General features: G+C 41.0%; 1 protein-coding gene across 12 annotated transcripts in view; it reads left to right on the top strand.

The window, feature by feature from the left end:
- Positions 1-23,737, top strand: part of THRB (thyroid hormone receptor beta) — a 167,771-nt gene that overhangs the window by 7,848 nt on the left and 136,186 nt on the right. For 2 of the 12 annotated variants that reach the window (XM_068674379.1, XM_068674378.1), the window contains exon 1: positions 6,534-6,667. The exons of 8 other annotated variants lie outside the window; for them this stretch is intronic. The gene's annotated coding sequence lies outside the window, so the exon portion shown is untranslated. Of the gene's footprint in view, positions 1-6,533; positions 6,668-17,446; positions 17,499-23,737 lie in introns of those variants that run through there. 2 more of the 12 variants (XM_068674382.1, XM_068674386.1) reach the window with 2 other exon arrangements.

Below are 23,737 nucleotides of genomic sequence, written 5' to 3'. Positions count from 1 at the left end.
TCCGTCAATGATTAATAAAGCTCATTTGAAGGATCAATTAGAGTTCCAAAAAGAAGATTTTGAACTGGAATTGTTATAAAACCAATGAGTGCTATTTTATTAATGGGCATTCTCAATGTTGAAGGATGAAATACGGCACTGCAATGAACTGCGAATGTACATTTCTTTCCAGAGGATCCCCTCCCTTCAGGTGATTATTACATTGTACAGGAATTCTATGGATTGAGAAACAGTTTCATTTTGCTTCATAATTACGTTTTTGGCAAAATTCAAATTATTGTTTTTTTATAAAAAAAAAAATCATTAGACCATTATAAAGTAGTTTTGGCAGGAAAGATTTCTTCAAAGGTTTATTTGCTCTTTATGGTGCTAAAAGTGTAAGCGCTGGCTTTCTGAAAGACTAGTGAACTTAAAGAAATGATATGTTTGGAGGGAGGAAAATCAGGCAGTGCATACAGTCATCAGTTTCTAATCATCCTCAACTCCTCCCTGAGCTCTCATTTTTATAAAGATAATTAAAAAGCAAAGTGCAAGTTGTTCAGCAGTTTTGGCACATCTCTAATTTGTTCATTTCCCCAGTACACAGGTATAGATTTGATGGAAAGTTTTTTGTTTGTTTGTTTGTTTGTTTCTGAAGAGAGGGCTGACACTAGTGGATAAGTCAACAAGCAGGAGGTTCCCACATGTTGGAATTAGCTACTTATCTGTCTCATCCATTGCTTGTTTGTTCACGTTTTGCTCATTCAGATGTATCCTAAAGAAAAGAGATTTCCAGCTATTAGGGTGGCTCCCGTTTCTAATTTGTTCCAGGAGTTCATAGCCGTGGGTCTGAGCACACCAGGCAGGATCTGTAGGTGTTTACATATTACTTGTCATTTGGATCATAATTAGCTTTTTAATTTTAACGTTACTGGGTTTTGGCTGACCAGGTAACTATGAGAAGCATGTCCTCCAATTACATTTATGCTCTTTTCTGCACAGTGAATTTGGAGTGGAAATGATTACATCTGTCATTTTTTCATCCCTCCTTGGTGCCACTGTTCGGCTAGTGGTTTCTACCAATAGATGTGTACACAGAGTGCTGCGTGATGAGTTGCTGTACTTACTCTTCAGGAGTAAAACCTAAGCCTTCACTGAAGTACTTTCCTCTTCAAAGACTGATGCACATTTGGTAACACTGCCACTCTGCTTCAGCAAGCTTGTGCTGTGAAAAGCCAGAGCTTTCACTCAGGTAGGACTCCTCCTTGGCACGTTCTACAGAGAGATTTTTCAAGCTGTCCTCCAAAGCATCTTTGGGGATTCCTGGCAGATCAGGTGTTCTAGGGGAAGGCACTGCTTCCTTTTTCAGGCACTATTAGCATAAGTATCACAACACGAAGCCCATAATCACACTCAGAAGACGCTTTCCTCTTGTAAATTAGGCAAGTCTTGCTTAAATTGGCATTTACTGAAATAGGACTGTTGGAACTGTACCAGTTCTACATATTACACCGAGCAGGTATATATACTGCACTACGTGCTATGCTTGCAGTAAAAAATGGCAAGAGGCATTCTAAAATAACAGAATTACAGTACTATACAATTACAGCATTTCTGCTAGCACCATGGTAATATTTCTTTTCCACACTTTGAAGAGAACTTGGAAACCAAAATACTTCAATAAAAACTACATGCCTAAATTATTCAAAAAATCCAACTTGATTTGATTCAGGATGAAAAAGTAAACTGAGCTTGTGCATTCCATGTTTTAGGCTGCTGAAGTAAAGCTTAGAAAAAGATCGTTAAAGCAAGATATGGAGAATGAAATAGAAAGATGATGGTGCATTGTCTTACATTTTCACTTACTGAAATGAGTAGATGTCCTAATTTTCTCCGGAGAAGAGATACCAGGCTTCTAAGTTCTGTTATGAGTTTAGCAGAAAGGTTGAATCTAGATTTCCAGCTTTTATCACTTTACTCTATGTTTCCTGGCATCCGTATGTTTCTTGCTAAGTGTTCCATAGTAATGCTCAGTTGCAAATAACATTTTGATTTAGAATATGACAAGCTGCTTATTCCATCAGTTAATCCCCCTCACACCTGGTAATTGAGGTCTGTATGGTCTTAGATTAGGAATGAGAGAACTTGCTAAGCTCTTGCTTCTGACAGACCTCCAAAATCAAACCTCTACCCAGCGGGTTTTAGCTTTCCCTCAAAGTAACCCAGTTATAATTATTGTAACTGCAGGAGTCTTTCCAAGCCCTAATCTTTTAACTGAAACCACAGTGGTTTGGGACAAAAGATCTGGTTTCAGTAGAACTTCTGGCCATCTTTACCTTCTTACAGAGCTGCGTTCATGCTTGCTTTGATTTGTCCTGAAGGAGATGTCCCTTATCCACCACTGAAAGGGAACTGTATGGAAAGCTTTGGTGGTGTCACATCCATTTCAAACTAGAGACTCTTCTGAAGGTCAGTTAAATGCTGTTTCTTCTCACCTGACAGGATGTCCTCACTGCTGTCCCAATCTCATCCTTTGTCTGTTCCACTCAATATGAAGGGAGAGCTACACATCTGAGCTAATGAGCCTGTCATTTGTCATCTACTTTTTCAAATAAGTATTAAAAGTGCAGCTTCTGCTGTGTATTTTCATGAAAACCCAGCTGGCCCACTGTCATTTTTGTGAGATTTGGAGTCATAAAAATTGTCATCACAGGTGGCAGCACAAGAATGACCTTGATTATTTCTCCAGAAGATAAGAAGGATGAATGGCCATTTTTTGTTTACTCAGTAGCCCTTCTAGCCCAGTCACCTTTGGTTGTCGCTGACAAGTAGAGGATGTTCACTGTAAGACTGGAAGAAATAGGATAAGTGTAGAATTTCCTAACTCCTGGCAGTCAGAGGTTATGGGAATTTCCTGAGCCAGAGATTTCACTGGATTGCATCATCATGTTTACTAGCCATTGATAGACTTATTGACCATAAATTGTCTGGTCTGTTTTGAACTTTTTTGAACCTCCACATCATCCTTTGATGACAGTCCAAATAGCCTTTTTTAGTAAAAAAGTTTTTGCAATAAAAAATGAGAATATGCATAAAATCCTATTTAGTCTGGAAGCCTGCTTCGGTGTAGGAGGGCTCTGACTGCCTTCCCAAATACTTTGTTGTTGCAGTTTAGAAACAAACATCTTAAAAATTTTTGATGATAACTTAATCTTGCTGTTTTTCTTTCCCTGCAGATTTTGTTGCCCTTGTTCATTTGGTTTTGTGAACTAAGCATTAATATCCTGCGTGGCACGCGCATCCCTGAATAGCTTGAAAAAAATCCCTTGCTGGATTTTTCGTGCAAAATCAAAAATGGGTGTTTGTTGAAATGTGTGGTGATGTGAACTGTGTATTGGAGGTTAGATTGTGCCTCTAGGTTTGTTTCTTTCACTTGCTTTCTTACTTGTTATTTATTTTTCTTTTCTGTTTGCCTGGATTTTCATACGTCTCTTCTCTCCTCACACATCTGCTGTGGTTCCCTTTGAATTCTGATGATAGAATGGAATTGGATGTCTGTGCAAAAACAAAGTATTATTTCATTAGGTTATTTTTAGGTTCCCCAGAAGTTTTGAAACAGACATAGATTACACTGTATGGTAAACTGGAAATCGAAGATGGAAAGAGTTACAGTTAAACAATATATAGCATTAGTGGTTTAATATTGAATTCTTACAGTAAATGGATATTTGCCCCACACAAAGACTATAGGATGTTGGCCAAATACCTTTGGTTACCACTAAAATGTTTCAGCCTTTCATGGCATTTAGAGCAGACTGGCTTCAGTTATCATTAATAATAAATGAAAGTTACTCTGAAGTCATTGTATTCAAGTACTACCTGGTGGTGTTGATGTATGTATAAACACCGGTCATTCGCAGTTTAAAGAGGGACCCACATGGGATGCTTTTTGTTGTGCTGAGTCACTCCTGTTAGTCCAAAATGTGCATTATGATTCCTTCATTTCCACATTCACTGCAAGGTTTTTAAAATGAAACATTTTGGATTTTCTTTGCCAAAAGGTAAGGCTCTCATTTAATCAGAAAACTCCACAGCAATCTTAAATTACTGACACTTTGGGCTGCTGTACCATAACTGATCTTGTCTTCAGACTTCATTTTCTTGTGCACTGTGGTGCATGATGTTGCAGAGACTTGAGGAAATGAGAGGTCTGGAAAATTGCAAATAGTAGAAAAAAATGTTTTGTAAGACCTTTCTTGAGCAAGTGATTAGGGACTCCTCTATCCACCAGATAATGGTGGCTGTGTCCTTCAGCTGCTGTCTTGTTCTATTGGTCTGTGCTATCTGCCTTCTGGTGGAAAGTAAGTAAGTGGCTGCCCCCCAAAAAAACAAACCAACAAACCAAAAAACCAAAACAAAACAGTTGAGGTTTTTAATACTTCCAAGAAGGACAAATCCATTTGTATATGATCAGATTTGCTAGGCAGCCAACCTAAACTCAAAGATCCATAGGGCAAAACAAGCAAATAACTATAAGAAGGAAATCTGTAAGTTGATGGTAGATTTAAGACATCCATTACCATTAGAAAGTCCAGCTGAACTAAAGTTCTCCTCTTCCTGCCTACCCCCAATGTGTTGGTTTGGAAGCCAGGCAGAAAGCACTTATGAGGAAAATAAATAGGTAAAAGTAAATAGAGATTGGTAATAGGTAAAGTTAATAGGAATTAAAAGCTGAAATCCACCAAAGTAACAAGTTCTTTCTTTATGTTAAAATGCAAAAGAAAAAATACAGTTCCACTGAGAAGAGCCTCATGCCTTGAAAGATTTGCAGATACTCTTCCAGCTCACCTCAGAGCTGGATTTTGTCATACATGCTCCTGCTCCAGCTTTTGGTCAGTTACAGAGGTCAGCGTTAACTTGGTTTTATGTTGAGGGAAGTTTCTGCCTCTTGTCTTTGGGAACAAACTCATGATCCTTAGGTAACTGATGCACTGAGAGTAAAAATGGCTATGACCATTTTTAGTCACAACATCACAGAGGGCTTAGGGTCCTGGATCACCTAAATCTGGGGCTCTCTGCTTCACTGGTGTCCTGACCACACAGCTGCACTGCCCTACATCCAACCTCTTCGTTTGTCCCTGAAATGCCATTGGGTCCCCTTCCATCGCTTCCCCCACTCCTGCCCTACTGCCTGTGAGGCACTTGCAGTCCATGTGCAGGCGGGGCACTTTGCGACACTGACCTATCCCCTCCTAACCATGTTTTGTCTTTGGCGGGGAGTGGCAGTAGAAGGCATTAAAACGTTGTGCCTGCCGGGTATCCGCAAGCACTTGCGGTTCCTGTCGGTGGATGGTGGTGTGGAGCGGTTTGTGTGACGGGGACGATGACACAACTTCGGGCTCGTGTTGTCACCATCACGTGACACCGTGTCCCCACATTTCAGTCATGTCAGAGCAGTGCATCACCGCCCCACTGGCTCGTTGTGTGCTTTGTGTTTAGCAGCACGTATTTATGACATGGTGAGCGAAGAATGAAGTTTAACTCATGTCCTTAACTAACCCTTAAGCGAGGGATTAACTGCCTACTGCATTCTTCTACCAAGTATTAATCACTTAGCATTATTTTCATTTTTTTAAAAGTCCTTTGTTTCCGTAGTATGTCAGTACACAGTTTGGTTTGAAATCAGGGGTGTTCAGGGGCTGCTGCAACATTAGTCATGGCATTACTGCTGTCGGGCTGACAAGGGACCTGTTGTGTTATGGCTTTGGGTGAAGAAAAAACTGCATGCCGATGGGCTGCAGATCAGTTATCGACGTTCACTCCGTCTTCACAAACCTGTCTTCCTGGCTGTGGTAGAGTTAAAAAAATAATTACAAGTTTTTCAAAGGATCACCCACATACACATGGTATGAGAGTTCTTTTCTTTGTTGGTTTCATTTTATTTGTACATGACTCACTCTTGGCAAAATGAGTGAGCCTCATGAGCCTGTAAAAATTCTGTTTGGATTAAATGATTTGCATTAAATGATTTATAACTGCAAGAAGGGTTTAATATTCCTGTAATTCCTCAAGGAAAAACAAACCGATCTTAGTCTTTCAAGTAGCTGTTGCCATCGCGCCTGTGCCTTCAGCCGCCATCTTCCTTCCAAGTCGATAGCTGCTGGTGGGACCCTTGGTATTTCCCCTTCCCTCCCCGCCTCACGACTTATGGACCGGTTGGTGGTGGGGATGCACTGCCGCCTTCTTCCTTGCACATCCTTCTGTGCATGACCACAGGTCACAGAACGTGTGGCTCCCCCATACTTGCCATCAGCAAGACGAAACCTTTCAGTGACAGATTTCTAAGACCAAACTCCCCTGGTTGTGTAGGACAGTGCCCATCGCTTCCCTGCCGGCACCCAGCTGCGTGCTCATCCCTGCACCCTCCCTGTGGGGCTGCCTCCCCGAGCCCAGAGACTGCAGGCTGCGCTGCCTTCAGCCTCCGGTCGCACGGAGCCCTCCTCCTCCTCCTTCTCCTCCTCCTCGCCGTGTGCCGGGCCGCCACGGCAGGATTTTCCCCTCGGCAGCCCCGCTGAGCGGCGTTGCGGCCGGAGGCGAGCGGCGGGCGGGCGGCCCCCGGGACGGGGGGAGCCGGGTCACGGCCTCAGCCCGGCGGCGGCGGAGGGGAGGAGGCGGCGGCAGGCTGCCGGTAAGGGGGCTGGGGGCCGGAAAAGTTTTGTTTTTGTTTTTGTTTTGCCTGTTGAAGTTGTGTCCGACTTCCCCGACCGGCAGCCCGCGGAGCGCGGAGGGAGGCTGGCAGGCTGCGGGGGACGGGATGGGACGGGACGGGACGGGACGGGACGGGGCGGCACGGCGGCACCTGCGCTGCCCAGCCCGGGACCCCGGCACCGGGAACGGCACCGGGAAAGGCACCGGGAACGGGCAGGGCAGCGGCGGGGCAGGGCAGGGCAGGGCAGGGTGCGGCGCGGCGTGCCCCGGGGGCTGCCCGCGGGGCGCTGCGGGGTGGTGTCGCGGCTCGGCGCCGACACAGGGCGCTGGGCTTCCCCGGTTGCTGTTTCCCCAGCTCCGGCCTCGGAATAAGCCTTAGAGAAGAAGCGGAGCAGAGGGTTTGTTATTTATGAGGAATTTTCCGCGGTAAGGATGTCATTTTTAGGAGGCTTGATCGCGATCGGTGCAATGCCGTGAGGGAGCAGCGCTGCCTTACGATGAGATCCTGGGGTTCCCTCCTTTACTTTGAGCACTATGTCACGTAAATCCTTGATCGTATAGCCTTTTTAAAACCCACCTCACCGTGGCGAGAAGCTGGGCTAAGGCAGTGGGAAGCACAGCCCTTCGTTTTCTCCCAGAACAGCTGTTGAAGGGACAACAACAACAAACGTTTTGTGAAACTGGATATGCCTACTTCCTTCCTCACCAGCCCTTTATTTATTTATTTATGTTCCTACTAACCGGCTCTAAATCGCCCTTCGTAACAGTCCCGGGCCACTTGAAATAGCCTCAGCTTTCCTTCAGCTAATTATGACCTTCGGGTGAGTCCGTGCGCTCCCCTGTTACTCGCTGACTGTGGAGCAACCTGCGGTGACACCGAGGTCTCCACCGCCTGATGGTCCGTACAAAATGCAGTCATGCCATGGTTCTGTCCTGCAAGAGGGGGGATGTGACTGCGGTTCGTGTCAGCTTTTAGCTGTACAGGCTGTGAGGTTCAGGGCTGAAATGGCTCAAACCAAGGTCTGCTAGAGTGAGTGGAAACCCCCCCAGTGTGATTTTAGGGGGTTTGGATCAAGTCTTGCATGAACTGGTGTCGAGCACATCGTGGCTCCTCGGAACTGGTCAGTGCTTTTGTAATCGTTGCATATCCAAGTCATTATATAAAGCCAAAATTGTTGTGTTTTCTCCTTCTCTGTGCGGGAACATTCTTGCAGTTTGCTGAATAGGAAGCGCACTTGGTGCTTTGGTTCACCCTCTTGTAGGATATGGCATTAATTTTATTATACAATCATTTCCATTTATGTGAGGACCCTGTGCGTGCTTTTATTCAAATTTCTCCCAATGTAGGAGACTTAGTAAAAGTGAATCTGCTTTCATCGAAGGCTGTTGCCCTGGAGGACAGGTTTCTTTAGGTATTTTTCCAAGAGTTAATGGCAATGGAACAACTGAAGTCATGAGACGTGCTTTCTCTGATGTGCGTATTGTACTTCCCTTGTTCAGTATGCTGTTGTTACCTGCTTGTTTTTTTGTTTTTTTTTTATGTGGAAGGGAATAAGTTGCAAGTGGTAACAGATACTGGTGCTTCTTAAAGAAGCTTGCAGAATAACACATACCTGTGGTACACATATATCCTCCTGGCTTCCCTGTTGATGATGAGCAGGATTTTTCCTCTTGGCTTTATGTAAAAATCCAGCCAAGAGAAAAGCAGGGAGGAGAAGGATTACTAAACTTAAATCATGGAAGATTGTCAGAGTTTATTGTCTAATGTAGCCTGTCTTGAAATTTGATTCTGTTTGGAAGGGAACCAAGAGATGAAACCTCAAAAAAGCCACCTGATTTGAGGCAGGACATCCTCCAGCAAGAATCTCATTTGCTACAGGAAGGGTGAGACCAGGAATTTTGGCTTGCTGGAAAAGGAAACTCTGGAGCTCATTATCTCTTCTCCATCATATTCTGGTTTACTGATTTGGGGTTTGCTTCTAACTAAAAGTTGAGGAAGGCAAAAGAGGCATGAATATGAAGAAGCTCAGGTAAATAGCCTGGGATGAGGGAAGCCATTAGAAGGAAGGCAGCACAATTTTTATGGGTCCTCATGTCTTGGATTTCCTTATCGGACTTGAGAAGCGCTAATTCTTCCAGGCAAACAAATTTGCTCTTTAATTGGAGATCTCTGTCATAGAAGAAGGCAGAGCTGTAGAGCAGGGTGCAGAGTAGCAATGCGGAGATGTGTTATTTCTTCTGTCGTGTCCTTTTGCGTGCTGGATTTCCAAAATAGATGAGAATCTGGCATCTGGAGGAAGGGAGGAGGTATGGTGAGGGCTGTCCTCCCGCCCACATGGAGTGAGACAGAAGATGCATGGCTTATGGAGTGTATGGTCAGGATCTAAATTTAAGAATTTTCTGTCAGAGGGGGCCAGCCAGGAAAGATTTCCCTAGTATTTTCACTGTTCATCTTTGTCTCCTCCTTTCTGAATTTTGGAAATGGTTGCATATACAGTACTAGATTCTGTCCTACATGGCTCTGTTTGAATAAATGAATGCTGTCCAGTAGTTCCAGGTTTGCAACAGCAGAATCCTGTTAGGCTGTGAAGGTACTCCTTGTATCTGCTTACCTGAAGAAAGGCCCCCGAGTCTTTGTGGAAGTCTGTACCGGCAAGTGCAGTGTAGGTATGTAAGTCTGGGGGTTTGCTTGAACTAATTTAACCCATCAAAAGAATGAGCAGAATAATCAGCATGGCTTTTAGCAAGGCCATACTGCTTTTGATGCTTTTTGAACTTGTCATTGAGCAGTGGAGGAATACTCTGTCTTCTCTGGGATGAGTTGGGATTTTTTGTATTTTACAGGGATAATAAACGAGTAACGCATGTATTACAAGAAGTTTTGTTATGAAAATGAAGGGCAGACTATAAATAAACATAATTTCTGTGTAAAGATTAAAGAATTTTATTTCAATTCTCTGTTATTTCATCAGTTGTTTGTGGTCCGAGATGACATTTTGAATAAAGTAAATGAATCTTGCATAAGTTGTTTCTCTCATTTAATTCACAACATGTGAACGACATCATTTCCATTACTCATCACAACTACTTTAATCATGCTGTGGTAGGGGGACAGTGCTAGTAAAAAGACTGATTGAAAAAGTTGGTTCTGTTGTTAACCTTTTCAGTCTATGGTCACATTGCCAGGATGTGTGCAACAGCCTGCTACTAGGCAGGATGAAATTGTAAGCAAATAAAATGCCTTTTTAAAATATGAATATTAACTTGTGTATCCAATTCGGAATGCTTTTGATCATAAAAATCTCATTTTATCCTAACATACTGTAGTTTATTAGAAATTAAAGGTCCTGTGAAATTTAAACCAATGAATTAGTCAGAGAATAAAGTAATAAACTGCAGTTTAAAAAACTACTATATATCCTCACGTATCTTAAGTATACAGAAGTGTAATTTTTACTGATGAACTAAAATGGCAAATACTCTTATGTTATAATTAGATTATATGCATGAAAGCAGTGTGATCATTCTAGATTATAGAGCTGTTCTGTGTCCTCTGGTGAACCAAACCCAATAAATTAGGATTCTGTTTTCCATGGGAAGAAATAAAAGGACCAATTGTCAAGCTGCGTAATAGGAAGGTAGAAAACAGGGCAAGGAGATCAGTGCTTCCTGAAGTGAATTTAAAGTCAAAATGTGAGTCTTTCTTTTTCTGGATGAGGAGGGAGTGAAGTTAGCACATGTAGAACCAGATTACTTATACATGTGTATACGCAATGCGTACTTTTTTTTAACTTGGAGAGAAGATCATTAATTATTTCTGCCTATTTTAGCACTGATCTTTAAATGCCTTCTGCATTACTTCATGGAAGTTGGTAGGAGTTAACTGCAATGCACAGGTATGGCAACATTACGTGGCTGTAGGACATGCTTTGGAAGAACTGTTTTGGTGTCAGAAAAGAAAGGAGCTCTTTGAGGAAAGTTAGAAGTACTTTCCAACTAAATAAGTAGTTGGATCATTGGACAGTTGCTCAGTAATTGATATCGTATTGACACACATATGGATAAACCATCTATATTAAAAATACTAACAACAAAAATAAATTTATATGGGATAGAACAGCTTTCATCACCACCGCAAGACTGCTTCATGGTGTCACATGTGACATGTTTGCTCTCATTATTTACAGCTGTACAGTGTTCTTGAACTCAGGGCCTTTGCCCCTTTCGTGCAGACCTTCACATCTTTCTTCCACCCTCTTGGTCTTGCACCTTGGCCTCCCTTAGTATGTTTTTAACTCTGCCTCCAACCCATGACTTGGCATCATTTCCCTTGACCTAGCTATGCCCACTACTTGCCAGATGCTCCAGCTGAGCTGTATGTCAGCAGGAGTGCTGCTGCTACTGCTGCTTGGTTTCCTACCTAGAAAAAGAATGAGCACTAATACATTGGAGGAATTTCATCCTTAGCATTGTTTTTTTCTTCTGGCCTTTAGTACAGCCTTGTCATTCCTGGTCCATCTGCCTACTTCCTTGCCACTTGACAAGTGGGATTGGCATTGCATGACACCATACCATCTGTTTTCTAGCTTTAGATTAAAAAACATATATATTTCCATGGTTTATTAATTTACTCCTCTCTCTCTTTCTCCATCTCTCTTTTATATATGTCTAACTTCTAAAAAATAGGGTGCATTTGTGCGCAAAGTGCTTTCAAGTAAGGTTAGGACCTGTAGCATTTCTGTGTAAGGCTTAGAGTGACTTTGTTCATGGCTTCAGAAAACAGAATGGTTTATCTTAAGCATTTTTTTTTTTTTTTAAAGTCAAGTGTCTACATTATCTGCTTAGATAAACAGGGAAAGATTTTGTACAGTTGTATTTGTGTAACTCCAGAATATACATGCACATGTGCATTAAAAGAGTGTTAGCCTATAAAGCATTTGTGAAGCAAAACGAGTACTTTCATTAAATATTCATGTATAATTTTATTTGTACAAATACAGAGAATTATATCTGGAACACGGAGTACTTCATATGCCCTGTTGAACTGTATGCAATTTATGTTGTACTGTTTGGCTGATGTGACTTGCTGAAGTGATTTGGGTTATTGAAGTGCTGTTAGTGACTAAATGTAACAGCTTAGCTGGGCCAGATGACTTGGATCATCTCTTTAACTGCATAAGTTACTGATTATTAAGGTTATAATGTCAAGCACTAAGGAAAAGAAATACTAGAATTAAGGTTGATTATGTAGCCTTCATTCCAGGATCTTTGAGAATATGCAGATAAATCAAGGTTTAGAGTCCATGGACAGCACAGCTTCACTATTCAGGGTACTTAGTGTGTAGTGATAGTTGTATTTGAAAACTGCAGCTCCTATAAACTTTGTTTCAATCTATGAAATTTCTGAACAACAGATCCCAGGACGTGCAGTTGGCTATGTACATTATGGGGAGCATGTGGTCTGTGACTGCAAGTTGCACGTGTAACCATAATTTGTCACTGATTATTGTGAATTTTGAGTTGAAAACCACTTAGAAGATGTCCACCAAGAAGGTATCAAACCTTATTCTCCAGTTTAGCATTCAACTGTTGCAAGCTATTGTAAGTGTTGTGAGTGGGTCACACATGCACTGCCTGGCGGTCTCTGACAGGGTCCTTTCCAAGGAGCGGATGGTGGCACTGTGTTTTGTGAGGCAGAAGGATCTGCTGCTGTGATGCTTTCAAGAGGCCTCACATCAGAAAACCCTCTGTTGTTTTGCAGAAGTGCTCGCTGTCCTAGGAAGTAGGTGTGAGTGAGGAGGCCGTGGGCTGGGGCTCAGCTCTGCCTGCTGCCAGTGTTCACCATTTCTGGTCAAACGCGGCTGGGATCCAACCTGTCAGCTGTGGTTGTGGAGCATTTCCCCCCAACTGCCTAATAATAAATTCTTCATTATTAAGCCCTTCCTTTTTATCTTTCTTATGAGATAGGAAGGGTTAGTGCCCAGTGACCAGGCTTTGGCAGTACTTTTTACCTACTTCTGAGGGGCTTTTGTAGCTCCAAACCAGCCAATGTGACATGGACAAAGCCTTTGTAGGCCATGCTTCTGATCTGATGAAATCAAAGGGACAAGCAAGCCCCAGACTGGGGGGTCGATGTGCCAGGTTGGACCTCTCTTTGCCCCAGTCTGTTTGGGTTTGATGGGCTGCCATCCACGGATCATCATGGGGCAGGCACGTGGCCAGCTGGCTGTGAGGGCTGCAGTCCATGGGTCATCATGGGGCAGGCACACGGCCAGCTGGCTGCAAGGCGCTGAACTTCTGCCGGTGACGGGGCTCTCCTGGGGATAGGGCAGCCCCAGCCGCAGTCATTTCTGCAGCCAGGACCATACCTCTGCCTTCAGGCTCTGCACTGGCTTCCTTACAGTGCCTGTTACCTGGCATGGAGCTATGCACATGGAGTATGCATGCTTTCTTCTGTCTTTAGGTCTTCTGAAATGCCTGATAGCTGGTAAATTGAAGAAGCTGAATGAAACTTCTTTTTTTTTTTTTTTCTCCCAAATACTTGAAAAGTTTCTGTGGAGCACAAATAAACTTTGGCACTCTCTCTCCATCTTTTTCCCTTTATGACTAGGTTTTCACAGAAATAACGGGTTAATTCATGACATATTGGCCTTACTTGCCAGATTACAAGCTCTGCTCCAAGGAACAGGAGAACTCAAGTAGATGAAAGAAAGTCTAAAGTTTTGCAGAAAGAAAGAAAGAAAGAAAGAAACAAACAAACAAACCAAAAAAAAAAAAAAAAAAAACAAACCACAGTTCATTCATTTGGGTACTTATGCAGAAATGGCAAGACTGCTTTGACTGGTTGAACACTAGCACATGTTGCACAGAGAAGGTTGCACTGTCGCCATCATTGAAGACAGTAAAAACCCTACTGGACGTGGTCCAGGGCGTGAGGTGGGTGAGCAGGGGGCTTGGACTAGATAGTCTCCAGGGATGCTTTCCAGTCACAGCCACTCTCTGACTGAAACTTTCCGAAAAAGTTGGACAGAGAGATGGACAGTCTGATATGGGGAAATTCAGTTCACATGTTTAGAGCATGATTGAAGTAATAAATAATTTAAGATAGATCAATGTGATGGGAAGTGTAGAGCACACTTTAAAAATAAGCTGGTCTACCAGTCTTGCCTATAATAAATTCAGGGGAGTCAATAAAAATATTATGAATTCATACCAAAATAACAGAGAGCAAAGCTTACCACTTCTGTCTACACAAACAACTTGAGCTGTTCTGTGACTATAAAAATGTCCTACACATATTTTCCATGTGAGTGTTGAAGTTACCAGCATGTTTCAAACTTAGAACCAGAATTCATACTCTTGCCTTTGCACATGTGGGACCGGTGTGCAAGATCAGTGCCTTTGAGCCCGTATAAAGAGCCATATGGGCATAAAAAAGTAGCCAGAACTTAACTGAGCTTAGGAGTAGTTTTCTGATCATGCTTTGTTCACAGGAATGTAAGCATAAAAAGCCAAATTTACATAAGCAAACTACTCCGTGAACCCTTGCCCTCCCCTCTCCCTTGACCTTTGCTGCCCGGCCTGGCTTCCAGAGCTTTTCCAGAGGTCTTTTTCTTGGGTTACATGTTTCTCTCCAGTGAGAAACCCAACTTCTTAAAGCAAAAAGTGGTAGAGTTGTAGCCACAAAACCTGAAATCAAGCAATCTTCCCTCTCCCGTTACCAAACCTAATGAGACAGCCCAGTGGGGACCACTGTGGGCAGTGGCTGGCAGCCAAGGCATTTGCCAGTCACCTCCTTACCTTTGCTGGTAGCTTGAGATCATCCACAAGCAGCTGCTGCAAACTTGTGCCCGAAACATAAGTTCATGTTAGTTTAACCTGTATTTTGTTGCAATACTGCAGGCTGATTTTTTTTTTCTAAAAGCTTTCAATTTCTCAGTATTTTTTACATATTTTATTTCCTCAACTTGCAAAGACCAGCAGGAAGGCTTGTCGGCAGTTCACCTTGGAGGTGGAGGGCAAAAGGGAAGTGGATTGTTGACAGGATGGTGCTTGCTGTCTGGGCAGGCATAACATGCAGTAAAATGTAAGGCTTGGGCTCCCCTTTGGGATGTTCAGCTTTGTGCCAAGTTACAACTTGAGCTGAGTCTCTTCAAAGCATGTCTGTGTAGATACATCCGTAGTCCATTTTGATGATCATAACTCTGCAGCTGTATTAATGAAATGATGGAGAAGGAAAGGTATTTAAAGGAAGAGCTTTACCGTTTGTAAGTGGAAACTTAAAAGATCAAATCTACAGTCTATTTTTTTTTTTAATGTTTTGTTGCTAAGGGTTTCCTGATACGTCATACCTAATCTTGTTGATACTTCTCTAGGTTTTGTTCCTTTAAATAGCTTCAGATGAGCATCCCATAATTTTGCAAAGATCTCTTCAAGTCAATGAAAGCCATTTGTGAACATGGGTAGCTGGAAGAAGCGAATGTACTGTAAGCTCTATGCAGTCCTGAGACAGGCTATGTTTAGGAAGTGAGAGCAATATAATATTACTGTTTGCTTTTTAAAGTTATATGATCTAAAAGAGTTTGAAACAATTTTCAGATTATGTTTATGAAAATGTCAGTATCATTTTGTCTTCCTTAAGAGTAAAATATTGAAGCCCAGAAAGAGCAGTATACAGGAAGAATTTGAGAGATTCAACTTGGCAGATGTTGCAAGGCATCAGATAGAATAGGACTGAGATTTACCTATTACTGTGTGGAGCTTAAGACCTGCAATCTCTGCTAGGAGATCCAAATTTCACAACACTTGGGTGATGGTGTAACAGGAAGAAGGGTGTGGGTAAAACTACAGAGCGACATATGAGTAATTCAAGACCTCACCTGTTTTCCCATCTGGAGAGAAGGGCTAAGTGGGGAAAGCAGATGGGCAGCTCAGAAGTTACAGTTTAAATGCTTACTTTTGAGTTTTTAAAAGAGAGCTTATCTGTATTGAGGATAATCTTTGGGGATTCACATTTGTTATACACTTTTTGTAGTTTTGGATGGCGGCTGTTTTATCGAGTCAGAAAAAACAATGGCAGGTGTTACTCCTTTTTATACAATATCAGAATGGAGAATCTAAGCTACGAGAATGTAGGCAACAGATGCCAGCAGACTTTGTGACACTTTGCTATTAATTTCCTTAAGATGTGTTTCTTCAGTAATGTTCCTAATAGTGAATTGTTAATATCAATGGAGTGGAATTACTGTTTTATTTCAAAGTGCAAAATCTTGGTGAGCTTCAAAGACAGATCATCAGTTTAAATAGCGCCCCAAAGTGTTATGTCATGCAAAAGAAGTTACGATCCCAGCAATGATATTTGAAATTCAGTCAATATTGTGTATCTTTAAATGTGTATTTACACATTTTCCTGCAATATTTGAAACCAAGGGTCAGGATCCAAAAATGAAACTTAGTATGTAAGTACAGCAGAGATTGGCTTCAGTGGTTCTTATTGCCTGAGAAAGGGGAAAGATGAAAATAAAGATAGGTGAGCAGTGAACTGAAGCTTAATATTTTCCAAAGTTCAACAGTTTTGTGAGGAAAATGATCTGCTACAGTGTGCTTTTAAGATGAAAATCATTTTATCTACAGTACTAAATTTGGAATCAGTATATCCAGCCATCTGCATCTGTATATATGTCAAGCCTAATATCTTGATTTAGGGATTAAATTTATACTGAGCTCTTGCTTGTTTTTTTGTTTTGTTTTGTTTTTGTTTTGTTTTGTGTGTGTTTTTTTTTTTTTTCTTCTTCAGACTTTTGCTATATCACTTTTTTTTTCTAATGTAAAATGGAATCTCATTAGTGATTTTTGTTGCATTTCTTGTTTACTGGTATCTTTGTGAACAACTTGGTGAATTTTTTTGAAAACTCAGCTTAAGAATCCTTTTCTTATACCTTTACATGTCAGTTAGCCAGTGGTTGAAAGTAATTAATGCTCTTCCCTTTTTAATCAAAGCTGTATCTGATCAACATTATGTAAATCAATAATTATAACAGAAACTACCAAATTAACATATGGTATTCTTTTGTTTTCTCTGGATGTACAACATATCAGATACTTCTATAATATAATAAATGTGTTATATATTATATATGAATATTTCATAGATCAATATCTGGATTCTGTCAGTAAATGCATTATATTTTTTGAGTTTAAAATATAATTTTTTATTTCATTTTCTGTCAAAATTTATCTTGAAGTTCACGTTTCTGCTGAATTACCTGTTGCTAGTTAGGAATAATATTGTCACTTTGGTTAACATAAGGAATTGTGACATTATGAGGGTGCCTTGGCTTTGATGTTTCCCTGACGGGTTACCTGCTTTGAACCGGTTGTGTAGACAGTAAAATTTGGTTGTCTGCTTGGACAGATAGGACAGATCCCTGTTTGGTTAGGCCATTATTAAATTGGAGGAAGTAACTGGAATTGGTAAAGCAAAGACAGGCATGGCAATAATACAGGAAGAAAAAAATGAAGCAATGCACTATCAGGCAGAACGCTGTCTCTTTGCTGATAAGATTTATGGCTGTAAATAGAGGTCATGACGTCGCTCTGTGGAGATCACAGCTTTTCTCAACCTTGTACCATTTCCCTATGGCTCACATATGACTGGTTCTAGAACACCATGTTCCAGCTCTGTGCTCCTCACTATTTATTATTTTTTCTGACCAGAAGAGATTAAACAGGAGAGAGTTCAGGGAGGAGCTGGAAAAATAGTAAAGGGAGTGAAAGGAAAATGGCATTAGTGAAGACTGAAAGGTGCCTACGTAAGTATATTGGTGACGTGTCTAAATTGTCTGCAAATATTTGTAAAGAGCAACTGTAAAAAGTGAAAGTACTTTTGATTTTTAATAACAGGATCTTCTATTCGAAGGAACACAAGTAAGACTTTGGGCTGGGACGGTGTTATTACTTTGGAAGTAAGTGATCGATGGGAAACCTTTAGATCTAAGTTGTATAAAGTGTTAGCAGCTGTATGGTATAGAATGAAACTACTCCGATAGGATGAAGGATAGACAGCTACTGCAGTCCCCGCTGGTGTGACTATTTTGATAGTTGTGAGATGTTTTGGTTTTGTGTGTGTTGAACACTAAACAATGCCTTTGACCTAATTTAAGTGTAGTATAACATTGAGAAAATTAACTGTTTACATCATGAAAAGAAAAAAGGAAAGTACATTGAAGTATTTCCTGTTGTTTTATTTTTCTTAATGAAACATTTGCTATAATATAAAGCCAAACAGCAAAAATCTGATTTTATTTCGTTTGCCTAATGTGGGTGTATATAATACTGAAAGAGCCATGTGACTTTTTAGATGTTATTTAATTTTCCCTTTCAGCTTTAAACTATGGCAGTTAAAGTACCCTAAAGGGGTCTTTATTCTGGTTGAAGTGCTCAGCCTGTGTTCATGTTTTCCTCCCCCTTCTTTTCTTTATGGCAGTGTTTTCAGTTTTGAGGATTATTGAGGAAGAAGTGTCATCTTTTCTGTTAAGATCATTGTCAAGTAAAGCTACTCGATGCCTTTTCAGTGATCTTAGCAATCATCAATCAGCCAAAAAATGAGCAGTACCACTTAGAACTGCAGGTTGCATATGCATGTGACCCTGATTCAGAAGTGTAAGTGTCTTTAATTTAAGAAACTTGTATGACAGGTTATGTGATCCTTCCTGGGCTTGCCCGTCTCACTAGCTGTCTGGGTCTTTTCTAAAAAACGCTACTTAAGATGTTAAGAAGGTTTTTTTAAAACTTATGATGTGAAATCACATCATCTCAAAAACCTGAACTGTGAATAACAATATGTAGGTTGTAGATTGGTCAAAGCATGGGAGACTGCAGTTCAGCAGTGTGCAAGGAGAAAAACAGAGGGAAGAAACGGGAAAAAGAACCTCTGTCTCCATGCCAGAACTGTCAGATTTGGTATATATTCCAATCATATATATATATATGTGAATATTATATGTATAATACTTTTATTATATATATGATGTCTACATATTATTGCTTGATCCATCACTCCCCAAAATGTGGTGGCCATACCCTGCCTTGAACGGAGGTTTCATTCACAGTTGCAATGGTAAAAATTCAGTGTCCTTTACAACTTCCCAAATCTGACGTGACTGTTTCTTGCTCGTGTCAGAGCCACCACTCGGACAGATGCTAAGATGTCACAGGATGGCACAGAGATCATCAGCCTACATTTAATTTTTCTTTTAAAATGGCATATGAGATTTGCAGAAGTCTGGGAGGTTGCTCAGAAGGGCTGGGAGCAGATTGTTGCAGGCTAAGACCTTACAGACTAATGGTATTTTGAATGGACATCATATAAGCATATTTTTCATAACCTTCATTTTCCCTTTATGCCAGAATAAGTCTCGGAGCCTAACCATGAATTTGAAAACATATAATGAAAGGGGGGATATTTCACCACAGTCAGTGATTGGAGATGAATTCCCCAGCAATAAATTCTCAAAGTATAAAAGAGGAAATATGCTAGAAGTCTTCTGATAACATGTAGTAAAAAAGAGAAGTTTGACTGCATGCTACAATGTTAGATTTACTGTACCATTTCCATCCTGATTATCAAGATCTGGAGTTTCAATGGCCTGGATTGTTTGTAAGTACAGTAACCCATCGAGAATAATGAAATAACCGTGGCCTGTTTCCATTGTGTCATCCAAATGAAAAGCCCTCTTCCATTTGTTTTTGTATTTATGTACAATTGTATTTGTCTGTTTGTCCGTAAATGATGCTTTTCAGGCATATGAAAATAGAGAGAGTCTTTCCAAGATCTTCCAACTTATTTTCATCTAATTATGGTTATTTTCTATAGCTTTTATAATTTTAACACTTTATTATGAAAAAATGCATGTAACTGATCCAATTTGCAGTGCTGTCTGTTTACCCATGTTGGAAATTATTCTTTAACTCTGTGTGTTTGCTTTTTTTAAGGATATCATGACTCATTATTTACTCATGGGTAATCATCTTTAGTAAACACTGCATCTTGTGAGAGCTAATACAGAGCTGCGTGTGTATCAGTTAGAAAGAGACCCTTCGATTCAAAAGCTCCTGCCAGCTGTCACCCCCACAGCTAATATCACCTCATAATACAGAGTTAGTTACAAAATACCAAAATAATGGCTGTGTTTAGAGAAGCATGAAAGCCTGCGAGTAAAGCAAAACTCGGGAACATGGAGGAATTCAGGTCTGCAGCAAAACATACTCAGGCATATAATAGTGCAGATTTATATTTTGTGCTTGATACCTCACTACTATGTTTGGCTGGTATTTTACAATTTTTTCAACTAAAGAAAGCAAAAAACCCTGCATAAAATAAAAAGAAAATAATTTAATCCTTTGCTTTTATGATGTTATGATTTTTATGTTATGAGAAAGGAATACTTTGTCTCTATTTCCAGGATCTTTCCTTAAAATGATATTCTAGGTTTAGATTTTGAATCATTCCCTGTGATGACTCCCTCATTTTGTCTCCTATTTATAAAAGGAGTGAAAAGATTTAACTCATGAATTTTTCATGTGGACTACAGACTTGCTGTTCGGGGACGAATTCTGTCCTCGGAAGTCGGTGTCTCTGGTTGGTTGTCTGAGTCAATGGGAGCCTTGCGAATGTATTTCAGCGTAGTACCAAGACTTCAGTGCTTTGTTTCTGTCATACATATGGGAGCAAGAATTAAGCAGATGATAGATAAACTGATTGTAGAAATAGATAGGAAATAGAGGTTCGTTTTCCAGTCCAACATGCTGCTGCCAGTACTGGAGCAGGAGTAAAACCATTACTCACTGCCCTGCGGGAGCTGCACCCTGCAATGAGTGAGTACCATATTTTTAAATATCTAGTAACATCATGAAAGGCTGAAGTCAAAGCAGAAGTTCAGATCTTAATTAGTGAAACTGCCTTTCCTTCTTCAGCGCCGTGAGCCAGAAAAATCTGATTATATTTTAAACTTTCAGAAACGGGCTTTTTCGTTTCACTTCTCAGCGAAACAAAGAGGGAGGCAAGTGCAGGGAGCTGCTTCATGTGCGGTAAGGAGCTGGTCTCAGGTCTGTAACATGTCCACCAAGTTTTACGTTTAGGGCAGCCCTTGCCCCTGTATTCTTTTGGCCTCCAAGATTTTCTGTACTTTGAAGTTACTAACCGAGTTAACCTTTGACCAAGAATTTCAAAATCACCTCATGAAAAGCTCTTCCGTGTATGCTGCCTGATAAATGAAAATCTCTCCTATGCTTATAGGACTCATAAAGCCTCTGCAGAAAAGACTGCAGGCTTTATTAAATCTGAATTGCAGTTTTTCTGTATAATCCTTTTTAGGAGGAGGCATCCCAGTTAAGCGTATGAAGTCCTTCCTTGCTTTTCGACCTCTAGAATGTAAAACTGGGCTTAAGTAGTTACAGGGGAAAATGGTGGTGGTGCTACCATGATAGGAGCACCTTGCCCCCAGCAGGGGTCTCTCTGGGAGATAAGAGATTGCACTCAGCAGTACTGTCTCAGAACCTGCCTGAAATAAAATTGGAAAGCAATCTGAAAGAAAATGAAACAGAAGTACTTCACCCCTCCCCTCCCCCCATGTTTTTTGCACCAAGACAAATTTAAGGCTGTTGTTTGACTAATTCAGCATCTATTTTCTGAAAAACAAAACAAACAAACAAAAAACAACAAGACACAACATCAGCAGGTGCAAATTGCACACACGGTTCTCTCAAACCACTGACACAGTGGGTCTCCTTAACCTCTGTACAAACTCTTGGTGGAAGACAGGGATCCCTTTCTGGTACATGGTATATCTTGAGTCTGAACTCCAGTCACCGATCTCTGCTTGAGCATCCCAAGATTTGTAAACACATTTGTTAGTGGCTTTGTGGATTTCTGTCCTTCTCATGCCATTTTTCTGCAAATTTCCTTGTGATGCAGTCACTGGGAAGCTGGCGGGTTTGCTCTTTGTAAGACCATAGCTGGGAGCCTGGTTCCTGTGGGCTGTACAGTTCAGAAAATGCCCGATTCTCCCTCAGGAGAGGGGGTTTTTAGGCTGATGGGCAGTCTACAGGGCCACCCCCCAGTGCTGTCAGAGGGGTGAGGGCATGCCTCTGATGGAGCAAGGTGGAGATGGCTGCTGATAGCCCTCTTTGGAAGCATCCCAGTAGGGCGCTGTTGGTGCTCGTTTGGGAGGTGAGATGTACCTGTAAGGAACATGCTGTCTCGTAACGGCAGTGTCATTTATTATGGGATACACAGTGTGGGAAGGCAGACATGACACGAGCTATCTGCTGCTAGCAGAATAATGCTGGATGATATTTTTAAGAGAAATTGTAAACATGTTTGGCATATAGACATCATAAAGTGTCTCCTGTAAGGCTCATTTGTCCAGTATTGCCTAATCAATTTGTCTAGAGATTGTTGTTTTTGAAGGTTTGATTTCTTTTATGCTTCATGTCTCACGCTGGCACTCCAATGTCTGACTGATGAGGTCTTTTTATGCTATGTGCTATATGTGTAGCCCTTATGAACTTGTCTTGCAAAATCACTAGATTTTAATCAAGTGCTTCTTTGAGTACTGAATCCTAAATATGCAGATTTGTTGGCACTCAGAGAGCTTTATTTATCTATCAAAACACATTAAAAACAAGTAAGTCTATCGGAGCTGGCTATCTTGAAAGGGTTAGGATTAAGATACCAGATTTAGCCTGCGGCAGCACTGAGGGGGATAATGGTAGACAGATGGACAGAAAGATTGGGAAATAGTTGACTATTAATTTAAATATTTGGGGGTTATAAACTCACTTTCCACCAGAACAGGTCTGTCATTACCTGTTTGCTCTTTCTGAGCAGTTCCCGATCTCTCTGAATCCACTGCTGTATGCAATTCTGAGAGTCTTTTCATGGATAATCGTGGCTGTGAAGGTTGCACATGGGTAACCAGGGCATCCTTGGAGTTGTGTGAAGGTGTTGGGTCAGGAGCTCTGCAACAAGGCTTGGTCAGTTCATAGGCATTGAGTTGTCTTTGCAGCCATGGTGTTGAAAATCAGAAAGTATAAAAAATTAGGGATTGTACCTGGCTGAAACTTAGGGCAAAATAGGCACTTTAGATACATTTATAGGTATTCTGTAGATATTCTTACTTTCTGTATCATGCCTGGGTGGTTACAAAAACTTTGATGTCTCTAGCTACTGGTTTCCTTGTTTCTTTCCTTTTTTCTTAAATTCATGAAAAGAAAAAGAAAAAAAAAAAAGGTATTATGGGATTAGGCTAGCAAAATGTATCGACCTTTTTTTGATTTTTGAAATCCCATCTCGTAGTGGAATTTCCTGGATTTTTTTTTTTAATCTTCTAAATGATTTTCTGCGGAGAGTTAAACTGCTCATAGAGGTTCTTAGACTTAAAATATGAGCTGTGCTAAACAAACAAATAACAGTGCCTGTCGAAGCCCGTTGAATTGATGTCTGCATAGCAACATAAACACAGCACAGCAGAAGACAGTAGTTGTGGAAAGGACCTGAGGAATCTGAGAAGTCTCTCCTCCTTTGCTGCTAAAATATCTCAAAAATGGAGAGAAAGCTGATAAAGCACCCTACCCACTTTGTTGGAGACAGCCAGCATACTGTATAAAAGCGAAAGTTTAGCTTTTGGCTTACATAATAGAAAGGGGGAAATGTCACTGCGGATTATACAAGTTGTACTAAATGCTTGTCTATTAAAAGCAATTTAGTTTTTTCCTGCTGTGCTGGCATATAGAGCTGCTGTCTTCTGTGCCGTAGTGTTAAACCGACACAATTTCAGCTATGTTCATTTTTTATTTTTTCAGAAAGTTTATGGCTGTCAGTCACTTATGGAAGTGGCTGGGAATTACTAATGCAGAAACTGTGCGACAAGGAAGCAGCTGCTTTCCCGCTGGTGGCTGCTTTTTGTTGTCTGTGAGTGTGAGTGCAGGGTTTGGTGCTGGGCAGCAGAAGCAACAGCATGTGGACTCAGGGCAAAGCAGAACGAGAGAC

The sequence above is a fragment of the Anas acuta genome, chromosome 2, assembly GCF_963932015.1.
Source record: "Anas acuta chromosome 2, bAnaAcu1.1, whole genome shotgun sequence".
Lineage (NCBI taxonomy): Eukaryota > Metazoa > Chordata > Aves > Anseriformes > Anatidae > Anas > Anas acuta.
This window is presented reverse-complemented; position numbering and strand designations above follow the sequence as displayed.